General features: G+C 38.7%; 1 protein-coding gene and 1 long non-coding RNA gene across 3 annotated transcripts in view; one reads left to right on the top strand and one right to left on the bottom strand.

Moving 5' to 3' along the window:
- LOC149083145 (uncharacterized) overlaps nucleotides 1-15015 on the top strand; it is a 66135-nt gene that overhangs the window by 23531 nt on the left and 27589 nt on the right. The gene's annotated exons all lie outside the window — the stretch shown is intronic.
- Nucleotides 3779-13595, bottom strand: LOC149083147 (uncharacterized). Its single transcript, XR_016193218.1, has 2 exons — nucleotides 13424-13595; nucleotides 3779-4166 (listed from the first exon to the last, which is right to left on the bottom strand). It is a non-coding gene; the product is annotated as an uncharacterized LOC149083147 (long non-coding RNA).

Raw genomic sequence — 15015 nt, forward strand, 5'->3', positions numbered from 1 at the left:
ACCAGAAATAGGAAAATACGATATTTTTTCCTTGACTTTTGGTACCGATTTCAAACTATAGGCGCGTTTGTTTATTTGCTCTACTTTAAACACTCGACTTTCCTGTCATTCTCACAGACACGAGAATCCCGTTCTCGAGGCTCCTCGTTAAGCTCACCCACTGATTAATCAACTCGTGAGTGAATTGCACCCGAACAAGGAAATGAGATTTCATGGTCAACACTAAATCTGATCGGTTCGTCTCTATGCATGCACCACATACCACTCGTTAATAAAGAGGGAGTTGTTTTAAAATGCTCTTCCCGTATTGAAAAATCAAACGACAATTTGGCATGCATGCTCTTTTTTTATTATTTGTAATTTTTCCTCTTACCTCTTAATCCCTCGGCTGTTTTGGACGTAATGTCGGCGCGGCAGGGCTGAAAAAATCTATTGCCCGATATGCCCAGAGCATGTAAAAATTTCGGCCGGCCATGCATTTTGTTCTACTGCATGCCTGCCTCGGGCATACATAAAAAAAATTGACCGCTTTTCATTTTTTAAAAGTTTTTTCATCGGTAATAATGAAAGTGTTCCGGCACCCATACCTAAAAGACCAAAATTCCACAGAAAAGCTTTCCTAGGCAGCCATAATGAAATATATAATCAATGTATTTTGATCTATTTTTACGGCCCCGTGTAGTGATCAGTGGCTTATTTACGGGGTGGAGGTGGGAAAGTTCGGACTAGCGGCTGTTTTTGGGTATGAGTGGCTAACAAAATTAGTACATAATGGGAGAAGGGTGGCAAAATTTTGTAACCACGAATCCGCCTCTGCAAACAGTACGAAAGAATGTGTGACCAAAACAGTGTGCTATATGTGAAAAAGGCCAAAAGAGTGTCTGGGCATGAGAGTGACTCAACTCACACGGGTAAAGGGTTTATATTCCGGAAGGGACAGAACCTGGGTCTTGTCTGGTCTGACAGAGGAGCATGAGAGTGACCGAAAGAGTACGCAATCATGTAGGTGACCAAAACTGGGACTAAAGAAGAGACGAGCGTATATTTATAGACGGGGTGCTAAGCGGGTTTTATAGCACACGGCAGGGAGAAATGAGTTGTCAGGAGAATTAAACTAAAAGGGCGTCAAAATTCGGGTAGCCCAAAGGCGGCAAAACCGTAAATGCGCCTGTGGGGGTGATTGGGCTTCATATCCTGCAACTGTGTCCATGGGCTGCAATCTTTGACGGAGTACAAAAAAGGCTGCCGTTCGGAATCGGCAATAAATTGTAGGTCCCGATCTAATTAGCCGTCGTGTGCAGAAAATGACCGCGGTACGACAAAAATGATCAAATGATTTACTTAAAAAAATTATAGCCTGAAGTATGGTGAAAAATCTTAGCTTGGGGTACCCAAGGTCCCAAGCTGAGATTTTTCATTGCCGATTCCGAACGGCAGCCTTTTTTGTACTCACCGAGAGGTTGGTGCTCTAACCCACGTACGTCGCCGTTTCTGTTGTACCCCTGCGTCAGAAAAGTTTCTGACAAGGACGAACCAGAGGTATCGAACTCGTGACACCTCTAAACATAATTTGTTACTTTAGGCGAGTATCTTATCGACCTGGGCTACCGCGCGCCCATATAATAAATGCATGGGTAAAAATAATAATGGGACTCATTCTAGGCCATGGAAGCTTGTTCTTTGCTGAGGAAAACCTCTTGCCATGCTCCAGGCAAAGCAATGAAACTGACCAGATGGTGGAAACGATGCATTTTTAGCGCAGAGAGACGAATCATTGTTTGATTTCTTATGCTTTTTAATGGCTCTGATTTAGTTGGGAAAAACTATTGCGGCGGCGGTTTTTATAGTCACTATAGTGGCGCCATCTGTGGTGAAACTTGTAAAAAATGTGACGTCACAAAGAATGCTTCACAGGCGTCCTCCTTTATTAGTTTTTGAATCTGTTTATCCTACCTACTACTATCAAATTACACATGCACCTTGTTTATAATTCCTGTGCGGCACTTCTAACAAATTGGTACACGTTGGAATGTGAGTGTACAAATTGTGACCCAATGTGAAGTTTGTTTCTGTGTAATGATTGTGTTATATTGCTGTAATCTCTCTATTTTTCAAAGTGTGAGTGAAGTGAAGTGATTGAAGATTTGTACCGTTGTAGGCCTATTGCTCTCTGTAGCAAATGGAACACCTGCTCGCATTCTCGCCCTCTCAAAGATTCTGTGATGCTTGGCTGGAGAGCTGACAATCATCTGTTTTTGGTAAGGAGCTTAGAAGGGAGAGAGCGGTCTCATCGTACTCCATCCGTTGAACACAAAATTGGTCTGCCGCTTCAAGTGACGTCCAATTGTTGAAAAAATAGCTGGATAGGGAACAGCGATTGGCTATAGCGATAACACCGGCGTTGCATTTATGCTGAAAGATGGTGGATGTGTCAGTCTGGTATTTGCAGGAGCTCTAATTTTGGGGGAATCCTATGAATCGCATGTTCAAGCTGCGAGCGTGATATTTAACTAACAACATTCCCTAACCTGATATCCAAAACAAGCCAGCTCCTGACACGTCGTATTTCATTAGCTGCGTACAGTTGATACCAAAAGTAGGAAGCTGTCACAAAAATATAACTTGATTGTGTATCTAGCTTTGAGCTGTGACGAAAATTCGGTAAGTTCTCAATGAACATTAATACAGTATTATTTGAGATCTTCGAAAAAGTAAATGACCATTTTATTTTCTGCAAAGTAAGATGGCCTCTCTCTCTCTCTCTCTCTCTCATAGTATGTTAGTTTCATTAGGGTGGAGAAAAATAAGTTATGCGTGTGTGCGCGCGCGCGTGTAATCTTTTTATAGAAACTCGGACTTTTTCATATAGGCGGCGACTATCTGATGCAATGTTTATTAATACGCATGCAACACTACTAAAACTTGCGTTTCACTCGAGAATAGGATCAACAACGTCATCTTTACGATTTCAGAATGGCGCGAGGAGCTTTATGCGATTTTTCATGAAAAGTATCTGGGAAAAAAACCATTAAAACGAGGGAAATTGATTTGCGATAGTTGGACCCGTAATTCAGGGGAATACAGTATATTAGGCCGGGATCACACTATAACGTTTGATAAAAGATCGTTTACAAAACTTGGAAAAACAACCAATAAGCCTATTGGTTACATTCGCTCGAATGTAACCGATGCACTTATTAGTTGCATTGTCAAATTTTATAAAAACTTTTCTAAAACTGCACTCTTACAGTGTAATCCCGGCCTAAAAAGTGTTTTGATGGTACAAGAAAGTTATTATAAGGTCGAAAATTAGAAATTAGTAAAATTAGCGCCTCTTTTTTATCTGTTACACCAAAAGAAATTTTTTACCTAATAGCATTTGAACATAATTCGTCGAGATTTTTAATTTTTGCTAGTTTCCATAACTAGCTCTTTCCTCGTTTTGAGAACGTCATTTTTGCATTTAAAATCCAACAAACAATCATGAATTTCAAGCACTCAGCAAATATGCATATAGTGTTTGTGTACAATGTAAAAGTTTTATAAAAGTCTTCTATTAAACTTTTCAAATATTTGTTTTCATTAAATCTTTTTATTAAATTTGTTTGTTTCGGAGGGGGGGGGGGGAGAAGCAGTTATCAGCTCGCAATCGGGGAAAAAAATATTATTCTTGAAAATAAGGTGGCAATTTGTGAAGGTTTCGCAGTTTATATGGCAGTTATAATGCGGATCAGGAAAATTTTAAAAACCACTTGAAGGGTTAAGAAAAAGTAACTAATTTGCTATGTAAACAGTTTATCTCACTATAGATGCATCAGAAAAATTTTTTTTTTCATGCTGTAAAAAAAAAGGAAAATTTAATATTCTATGAAAAATTCGCTCGGCGATAAGTACATTTTGTAATCGTCGCTATGGCGATCGTTGCAAAAACACGGCAGGCAGAACCAAGAAATGTTTGAGTATCCTCGGACGTTCTTGTGATCGTCGCGCTGGTCGAAGTCGCCGTGCGGAATCCCGAACTTGCGTCGGAAGCTGCCCCTCAATCGCGTCATCCACGTCCTGCTGTTGCTGCTGTTTTGGGAACTCCGAGGCGATGGAATTGATTCGATCTCGAGTTGCGTCGAAGGAAGCATCTCTTTTTATTTTTCGACCAGCAGTAACGTGCGCTTCAAGAGAGGAAGAAAAAAATATAAGTTTTCTACACTTTCCAAAACTTATTTATTGAAACTACAAGTGCAATAGTAAATTCAGAACAATCTAATGCAGTGGTTCTCAAACTTATGTCACTCGCGGCTCCCAGAATAGTTTGGTAGATATTTTCTTGTATAAAATAACCACTTCAAAGCATAAATAGGCACACAAATCAATATCTCCAGCTCGTCGGGACGCACACTTTGAAAACACCGATCTAATGATAAACTTTTTAAGAATCAAGTAGTTGACAACCAAGAGAATCAAAGGGGAAAAGAGAATCATTTTCCTCTGATTTTTTTTTTGACAATCATACATTATGCATTCCGTGGACTTCTCCGTAATGAATTGGCCGTCTAGAAGCCCAGACATGTATCCTAGTAAGCACGTTCGGGATACACGTCATCCAACAAGCCTGCCAGATTTATGCACTGCTATAGCTGATATTTGACAAGCAACCGACGCACACCCATGCAATGGGTGGAATCCATATCCCGTCATGTTGGTAGCCGTTATTTTGGCTAGAGATGCCCTCCTTTTCCTAACCAGCTCGTGGCCCGCCGATCTGTCTCAATGAAGAGATTTTAGCAGGCGGTCGAAGAAGACCTGGGTCATGCTGGAAGCTGTGTATGTATGTATATATTGTGAATTTAACGTGGCCTGTTTCTGTGTAATGCTTGTTATGTGCAATGCTGCCATCTGCCGTCAATTTTTCTTTCTATGAGTGAAGTGTAATGGTTGATTAATTGTATCGTTGTAGGCCCCTGTTGCTCTCAGTGGCGAGACTTTTTCAGCGGGGAGATCGGCTTGCATTCGCGCCTCGAAGTTAGGAACCACAGAAAACCAACTTCATCCGACGACCAGTGTGGCAACGGTGGGGTTTGAACCCGGAGGCGAGTCCGTCACTATGACCACTCGACCGACATCGTCTAGCTAAAGATGAAGCAACTCGTTTGTAAATAGGCACTGTAATTCTGATTCAGTGGCACTTCAGTCAATGTATACAAGGTGTCCTGTAAGTGCTGAGGCGGGCTTTATTTCATCAACCATCCGTAGTAGAGGTATGATTTTGGTTTAAAAATGCTCAAAATATGTTCAGAAATTACTCTCCACCAATCCCGAGATTGAAAATACAGTGTTTCAAATAAAAAAATATGTATTTAAATTTTGATACGGCCCCCTTGTCCTCTAATTTCAAATTAGGAAGTTGTTCCCCTGTATCTCCTGAGGCCAACAGAAAAAAAAATTCCACTTTTCTAAGTGCAATATTCGCTGAGAAATTCGAATTCAAAAATCTGAGAAAAGTTATGACAGAACTGCAAAAACTAACGGACACAACGCTCCTTTCCCCCATTTATGCCGTCCTTTCCCAACTTCTCTCCGAGATTTTTGAACTTTGGTATTGCACTTTGAAACATGGATTTTTTTTTTTTTTTTTTTGGCATTAGGAGATACAGAGCAACAACTTTATACTAATTGGAAGTTAGAGGACAGGGAACCGTATAAAATTTTTGATTTTCTATTATGTGACATACTGTATTTTTACTCACAATACCAGTTCAGATTAACTCGGGGGATGGGGGAGAGATTGCAACAACTTTCTAATTGGAGGTTAGGGGGGGCGTAAAAAAATTAAGACTTTTCATTTTGTAACTCTGTATTTTCACTCTGAAAACTGGTGGGCCTATAGCAGAGATCTTCAATCTTTTTTTAGTCTCGAGCATTGCCTGTGTCGACATAAAAAAAAAGGAGCACCCTTACGGCAAGTTTGCCACACAAATGCATGCAATCAGGATGATTGCAGTTTTTGAATGTAATTTTTACAAGGTGTTTAGTTGGAACGTTAATTAATTGCTCACGAGCACAAAATCGAACACGAGTATCGAGCACTATGGCGCTCGCGAGCAATGGGTTAAAGATGCCTGGCCTATAGGATAATTCTTGAATGCCTTTTGAGCATTTTTTAAATTGAAACCATTCCTCTACGACAGACGGTTGATGAGATAAAGATCGCACCAGCACTTACAGGACACCCTGTATACAAATATTGAAATAAATTTAATATATATATATATTTTCAATAGTTCTTCCCCTTGTCCAAAAAAGAATATAACAATAATAATTGGAGCAATATGATACATGTTTTGGGAGAAATTTTCGAATTCCTGGTAACCTATTATAATGTGTGTATAATGAAACTGCTTACTAGCCCACGTGGTCTAATGACTTGTTTACTATACATTCCTGGCGTTTTATGTGCAATGAGTTTCACGTGACATACTGATTGCAACGCTTAGCTCAACAGCATTGGTTCAAATAAGGATAGAAATTTATGAGTTCCCGGCGTTGGAATGTTTATTGGTTTGGAAATGTTACCCTTTATAGCAACGCGAGGATTTATTTTTCTCCGTTCACTGTTAATTAGTTTACACGATGCATAGATCAAGCTATATGATCACGGGAAATTCATAAATCCGAACGAATATAATATACTTTTTTTTTTAACTGCGATGTTATACGAGAAACACATACAGTGAAAATCCGTTGTAACGAGAATCTCGCTATTAACAGTGATTGGCAAAGAGCTAATGTTGAAGAACAGAAATTCATTTATAGCGAGTTGTGAAAACTACGAAGCTTCCGTTACAATGTCCAAAAATTCTTAAAACACCAGTTTTTCTTTTCTAGCTTTTTAGAAATCAACCCAAGGATAAATTACTTACCACTTATGCTTCTAAGGCCGGCATTACACTATAAAAATGTTTTGTAAAAGCTTTTTGATAAAACTTGACAAATTCAACCTTATTGGTTGCATATTTGAAATTTTATAAAAGAAATTTTATCGAACTTTTATTGTGTAATCCCAGCCTAAGGGGCCATTCAAGTATTACGTAAGCAGAGTTTTAGCCATTTTTGACCTCCTTCCCCCCTTGTCAGCAAAATTTCGTCAGCAGTGTAGAATATTTCATATCTTTAAAAAGGGTAGTTAATGACGTAAGCAACCTTCAAACCCTCCCCCCTTGTCATGAAAAGTCAGCAAATCCGAAACCTCCCCCCCCCCCGATGCTGACGTAATACTTGAATGACCCCTAAGAGAAAAGTATTCCGAGTTTTAACATAGGACGTGGGCGCAGAAAAGTCAAACTTTTTACATCTTTTTTTTTCTATTCTAAGGCAATGGGAATCAACATATGCACGGGAGATGTCACTTTTGACTTTTGTTACTGTCGCTGTGAGGGTGCATGTCGTTTTCTAACTTCTAGATACGAGGTAAATCGCGCTGAAAAAACTTTCGAGTCACCAGAAAAGGTGTTAACGTGTCCATGAAGATATGATTGAGGTCAATGAGATAATAATTGAGAATTTTCAACAGAGAATCAAAATAATATATTTTTCGCTTAGAACGACTAAATAATTTTGAGAATACGAAATTTTGTGCAATAACGTTTTAGAGAATCAACTGCTGTGAGCCATATTCAATTTCACAATTGGAATCCTGTTCATTTACCAGTATCAGTACGAAATGCTCGAAAAAACGATTGTAATGCAGGTAAAGAATTACAGTTTTACCTGACAGAGCAAAGAATTTAAATTCGCTTATAACGAAAAGTCCATTATAACGATAATTTTTCCTGTGAGTGTGAGCTGTCGTTGTAACGGACTTTCCTTTTCCACACTGAACACGGGCTAGGTTGTATCTCCGATCGGTAATTTTGAGGGACACTGAGAATATGTATCATCTTTATTGCGAATGATTCTCCCGTTGCAGGTAGTAAGTTGAATTATATTGAGGTTGGTCAAAAGTTATGCAACATTCGCGTACGACAGGGGTCTTCAACTTTTCAGACATTGCGGACTGAATTGAACTTTCGACGATGCCCGCCGGCTACCAAGTCATACCGTGCAACTCTCGATTATTAATCCGTGTTCCCCAATTGAGCACTTTTATTTACTCTGAATTTATTTCTTTTATAAAATTTGAATTTTTGTTTATTATTAATAACTTTCTTTCGTTAATTAATTAATTCTTTTTTATAATCAATTATTTGTTTTTATTAAATCTGAAATTTGTCCCGATAATTCTGAAATTATTTTTTCACTGATTTCAAATTTTCATTAATTATGAAATTATTTCTTTGAAAAATTCTTAATTTTTTTCATAAATTATTACTTTTGACAATTCTGATATACTCCTGACAAAATTCTGCAATTACTCTTGACAACACTGAAATTCCTCTCAATAATTCTGAAATTATTTCTTTCAGTAATTCTGTAACTATTTTTTCATTAATTATAAATTTTCATCAATTATGAAATAATTTTTTTCAATAATTCTAAAATTATTTCTATCATTAAAGTGTTTTTTTTTTATCATTTCTGTAAATCCTGTAATTATGTATACCTTTTAGATGAAATATGCCCATATAGTCTATAAGAAATCATAGACCTCAAAAAACTCGTTTTGGCTCAAGGTCCCCCGAATTCGTTACGACGGCCCTTTTAATGTATTAAATGCACAGCATTACTATTCAATCTGGGAAGTATCTCACATGTCTAAATGCAGCAGCATAGAGTTCAGTGGCCAGAGTTTTTGATGATTTTTTTTTAATTTAATAATTTTTTCATGTAAACTATTTTCTGAAAACGGCCACAGCAAAAAGCTACGGGAGGGGCGCATTTGGCTAACGGGCCATGGGTTGAAGACTCCTTTCTTACGAGGATAATCAGTGTCATGCAGCCGAAGTAAATCACCATCGGAAATTTGATTACTATTGGAAGGCACGGGATACATATTGTAGCGCTGTCGTTCTGATAGATTGTCCATTGCGTAGCTCCGTGCGAGATTCAAGAGGTGCAGAAATGAACGTGCCACAACGCCGAATTCGAGGATGTTTGTTTGAGAGTTCGCGAATAGAGCCATAACGTGGTGGAAACAATCGAATCATTCATAACTTATCCGAAAACTTTTCGTCGGATTGCAACAAACCCATTTGTCAACCAAGGCCAGATAGGCTAAAAATGTAGATTTCAAGGTTTTTTTTCTGTCTTAGATAGGCAAATTCCACGATTAGCACACGTAGTTAATTATGCGAGAGCTTGGCATCTCAAATCTAAGGTAATTCGTCTCATTTGCGACCTGGAGAAAAAAATACACATGCACGCACTATAAAGTAAATGAAAAATTTAATGACATTATTATATTAGTAAAGAGACCAGTTTCTTTAAGTATTGCAAAATTTTTATCATTTACATTATCGAATACGGTACGGCCGACGGAAAACGTCGTTGTCGTTACGTCAACTCATCGAACTACCTATAATATTGAAGGTTGTGGGGTCATATGAAAACAGATATCCGACTTATCATTGAATCCGCTGTACAGTTATTTATAAGTAAACAACCGTTACACTCCATACCCTGTGAAAAAGACGGAGAGAGGATCCCGATTTTTCCTCTGCACTAATAGTTAGGGTAGTGTCATCTCATTGCTTTCAATGGAATTCTCTACACTTAGTAGGAAATCGGAAAGTGCAAAATAAATCCATTCCGTACGAACTCCCTACCCGTTACATCTCAAAGCTTCTCTCTATCTGTTTTGCGTCAACGCGTTGCACTTTTTTTTTCTTTTTGTTTTTCACGTCTCTCTCTCTCTCTAATCTCTTTTTTCTGCCTTTTCTTTTTTTCACATTTGGTATTTCGTCGATGTCGGATCATCAACCAAGCGCGAAGACTTTTATTTGTCGGGAAACCGTTGTAATCACAAACCAATAAGAAGACGGCCAACCAACAGCAAGCTCTTGTCGGCTTGCTCAATTCTTGCTGCTAATTGGTTCGATGCACGTGTTTTCCAGGATTTAAGTGCGAAAAATTGGTTTGGTATAAAAATGGAGTTTTTTTTATGTTAAAAGACACCTAATACCATAAATGGATTTTCAGCTAATAATAGTTTTATGAAAATTAAATCAATGTATAAATTCAATATAATCTCTCGACCTGAAAAATTTCTGAAGTGACAGTTTCTCGTGCAGTACAAACATGTAGTGCCGTCACAAACCGCTGTGGTGGTCGAGTGGTCATAGTGATGGATCCGCATCGCGAGGACCCGGGTTCGAACTCCAAACCTCCGCCACAGTGATGGTCGGCTGAAGTTGGTTTTTTTGTGGTTCCAAACTTCGAGGCGCGAATGCGAGCTGATCTCTCCGTTAAAAAGTCTCTCCACAGAGAGCAAAAGGCCTACACCAACGATACAATTATTCAATCATTACACTTCACACATAGTTCGAAAAATTGATGGCAGATGGCAGCAGCATAACAAGCATAACAAAGGAACAAACCACGTTAGATTCATAACACATGCACGCACATTCCAACATTTAGCAATTCATTAGATGTTCCGCAGAGGAGGAGGACGAGGTATGTAGTTGGTTTAGTAGTATTCACAAATATGACCGCTGTGTGAGCATCGTGCTAGACTCGCATCGTAAGAATCAGATTCAAACAACACTATTTGCGGTCTACTGGTGATCGGCTGAAATTGGTTTGCTGTGACTTCTTAACTGAGAGGCGCGAACGCATATGTGTGTGTGTGTGCTCTAACCTTCCATTTGAAAAAGTCTCTTCGCAGAGAGCAAACAGACCTTTAACACGACCTTCACCCATATTTGAAATACGTACGGAACACTAGATACCAGTGAGAGATAAACGGTTTTTCTCAGAACAATGTATCAAGTAAACATGTATTTTCTGGATATTATGCCGAGATGAACTCGGGAAGAAAAGTCATCTGGTCTCCTCCGGGACTCGAACCCTCTTGCAAACCAGGCAAGCATGTTAGTAGATGGTGGTATGCTTGCCCGGTTTGCAAAAGGGCCTGGGTTCGAGTCCCGGTGGAGACCAGATGACTTTTCTTTCCAAGTTCACCTCGACATAATGTCCAGAAAATATCTATTTCCTTGACTAGATACCAGTGTTCGTCAATGCGCATCTAGATGCGTAATTCTCGCACCAAAGTTCAATTTTGCTCCTCCAAATTTCGTTGAGGAATGAAAATACTCTTGAAGTTTCAGGTAATTTTTTTCTAAAAGGGGGTCATTCAAGTATTACGTCAGCATCGAGGGGGGGGGGTCGTATTTGCTGACTTTTGATGACGGGGGGGGAGGGAGATTTGAAGGTTGCTTACGTCATCAACCGCCCCTTCTTGAAGATATGAAATATTCTAAGCAGCTGACGGGAGGGGGGAGGGAGCCAGTGTTTTGCTGACAAGGGGGGGGGGTCAAAAATGGCTGAAAATCTGTTTACGTAATACTTGAATGGCCCCAAAGATATTTTTCACTGATAAAAAAAAATACCCCTGTTTTCCCAAAAATACCCCTTAAAATTTTGAAGAAGAGTGAAATAACTCTTCAAAATTATATTTTGCGATGACACTTCTAGATACCCATTCAAACTGTTAGGTACACATGCACTCTTCCAGCACAAGTCGGTAGTAAATTGTTCATGGTGAATAACCGGAGTTGTACTTAGTTTGAAAGAAAGGAAGACCGGTACATGCGTGCATGTTTTTACGTATTTACGTGAAGGAGATAAACTGCGCCAGAGTAATGGTACCAGTGGTAATTTGCATAGAGGTACTTTTTCAATCAAGATGACTACACAACAATAAAAGTGCCGCAACAAGGTTACCAAAGTAGTTCTCGATGAATGACAGGAGCCATTTGGAATCGGTTCTAATACTGTTGTAAGCTATGTGAACGTACCGATCGAATTGAAACACTTGTGCTTGACCGTAGTGACAGAGAAAGGAACAAATGATCATTAGTGAGACTAGCGAGTTGTTATCAGTCTAATATTATTTATCGGTCTATGACACGGGGGATTCTTAAACTGTCGTGTTTCATGGAACCTTTGCACCAATAAGACGAGGGCCGAGGAACTCTTTTACCAAATAATATTCAGCATGTAATAATGTACAATTATAAGAACAAAAAATTGTTTTCTCATCCAGCCTCACGCGGATCCCCGAAACCCAGGCCCGTCATTTGGAGGGGGGGTTGGTCAGGGCTGGCTTTTGAAAATACACTAAAAATGATGCATTTATGTACATACATTGAGTACATGTTCTTTGCCCCCCCCCCCCCCGGAAAAAGTTGAAATGACGGCCCTGCTGGAACCTCTCCAAGGACCCCTGGTTTAGAACCACTGGTCTGTGACTGCAATCAATCTACACTTACTAACTAACCATGCACAATCCTGGTCCTATCGCCACAGGGGCAATTCATTACCATTTCAGTTCCGAAGAAGTGGCAGTGTTCGGAATTAATAACTGAACCTAACTGTGCATTTATAAAAGTTTCATGAATTACGTATTCAGATGCTGCCATCTATCTTTTACAGACGAGACTGGGAATGAATGAATATTCTGCGGAGTGATATTCAAATGTTGTAAGATCTGATACTCGCTGGAGACGTTTTCAAAAAGAAAGACTAGCTCCCATTTCTGCCTCAGAGTTGGAAGAGCACCTACTTTGCAAGATTTGTGTCAGTGACGTATGTACAACCATTTCGGTTGTACATACGTCACTGACACAAATCTTAACTTGATCGCCAATGTTAACGAATTGATTTTTTTTGGACGAAAAAATATTTCCTTCAAAAAGACCATGATGATGTTCTACAGCGATAAAATGGAAATAATTTAAGAGATTTTCATTAAAAATTACTCACAAAGACGTAAATGTTGAATATTTTCCTATTTTGTTCCAGTGGCGGGATGACCTTGCGATTGCGACAAATCTCGGCTACTGCTGTGCTTTTTTTCCTATATATCATTGTGCATGTGTGAATGCGGTCATTTTTTTCTATACCGAACCGAAATGAATAAAACATAAGTTTATTTCTCATTGATTTGTTAAATTTCATTAGATCGTAGAACAAAAAATGCAGAAAATAATAATTTGAGGTATTATTTTCTGCATTTTTTGTTGTACGATCTAATGAAATTTAACAAATCATTGAGAAATAAACTTATGTGTTTTATTCATAATGTAAACAAAGGATTGAATTGGATAACTTTCGAGAGGGAAAAAAAAGCAATAATTTCGATTTATATTGGCCTATATCATGTTTTTCCTGCAAAAAAATTGGAGGAAAAACTCCTTCGAGGGAAATGCTTAATTTTTTTACGATGATATATCATTTAATCAGAGAAGGAAAAAATATAGAAAAACCATACCTGACTTTTGTGCAGATAATTAATGTTATTAGGAAAACAAATTTTTCAATTTTGCATTTGAATTTCCCCTCTAACGTGTCACAATTCCGACCAAAAACAATAGTCTCAGAGCACCATCATAATTAATACGCACACAAACAGAGAACTTTTTAAAAAAGGGAACAAAAATCATTCTTACATTTCGCAGATATATGTTTTCTGACCTTCTCCTCAGTCCAGCAGTTTAACTTGACGACAGGTGCAGCAGCACCACCATCACCGTTGAAAATCTGATCTGTTCGTGGCACACAAGGCGAATCGAGATCGCACACACACAGTTCTTATTACTGCTCTGCTCGGAAAAAAATCACAAACAACCTTGCGATTCTCGGGATAATAAATGAATAAAGATAACAAAAGGTAAAAAAAAAATCCAGTTTATCGGAAAGGGAGCTTTGATATTCTTTCTCTGGTTGAGAAGTTTCTATGGTTTCTTATTATGTGCCTAGAATGGGCTAATGCTATGCGAACACCCTGAAGAAGAGAAGCACCAGATTAAAAAGACTTTCAACTTAACTTTTGTTTTTCATTAATCCCTTCGAGGTTGGTTGGCTGGCATGGTGTGTGTGTCTATATGCGTGTGAGATGGGTGTGTTTTCTCTCTTTTTTTCTTCAAATTCAGGCAATTGTATTTTTGCGCCTACAGATTACCCCGTCGTTATGTATTTATTTGATCGGATGAATTGATGCGTATGACAATGAGCAATCCGAAAAGAAAACAAAAAGAAACAATCTAACTTATTATGAAGCAATTGGAGCGCGCAATTTTTCACAGTCTTCCATCATTCAATTCAGATAGATTGCAACCAAGTTTCTTGTTGTTAGCAGGGCATCTTATGTTGATCACATTTTTTTTCAATGTAATCAATGAGTCGTCGCTTATTTGCTAGTTGTCATCCAGTTTCTTTTTTTTCTCCATATTTTAGATTAAGACCTCGAAACGAATGGTGCGCTTGCGAAAGGTACATTAAAACAAGAAATTGAGGTCGTTTTTCTCCGAAAAAAAGGGTTCAATTTTTTTTCCTCATACGAAACGCATGTCATACGCTCCTTCGTGCGTCTGTTATCCAATACATGTACTTTGTATCCATTATATTGTTTCATAACATGGGCAGAGATACGGGGGGGGGGGCATTGCCCCTTCCCCACCATCGTCAAAAGTGGAGTTGACTGATCTAACTTATATGTGTATATGTTACTGCCAAAGCCCGAAGTTAGTCACTTCGTGAAGTAGTCTGTCCAGTTGACCCGGCCAATGTCTGGAAATCGCTTTTTCGCCAGGCTTTAGCCGGCTCCATATATCGATCCCTATACATCCTTATAGGTTCCTATGATTCGGGGGTCATCGCCGCGTTGGTGTGTTTTTTGTGATAATTATGGCCATTTATAATTAGCCATAGCTAACTATAGTAATTATGATTAGCTATGGCAAACGTAACGAGCAAAGGAATCTGAATATTGATATCTTAGTGATACACATACAGGGATAAACATACAGGGGCCATCCAAAGTCCAGCGAAAGCCCGAATTTCGGACATTGGCCAGGTAAATTA

Source organism: Pholcus phalangioides, unplaced genomic scaffold (assembly GCF_987345545.1).
Source record: "Pholcus phalangioides strain wild (caught in Gottingen) unplaced genomic scaffold, Ppha-v1.0 ptg000009l_1, whole genome shotgun sequence".
Lineage (NCBI taxonomy): Eukaryota > Metazoa > Arthropoda > Arachnida > Araneae > Pholcidae > Pholcus > Pholcus phalangioides.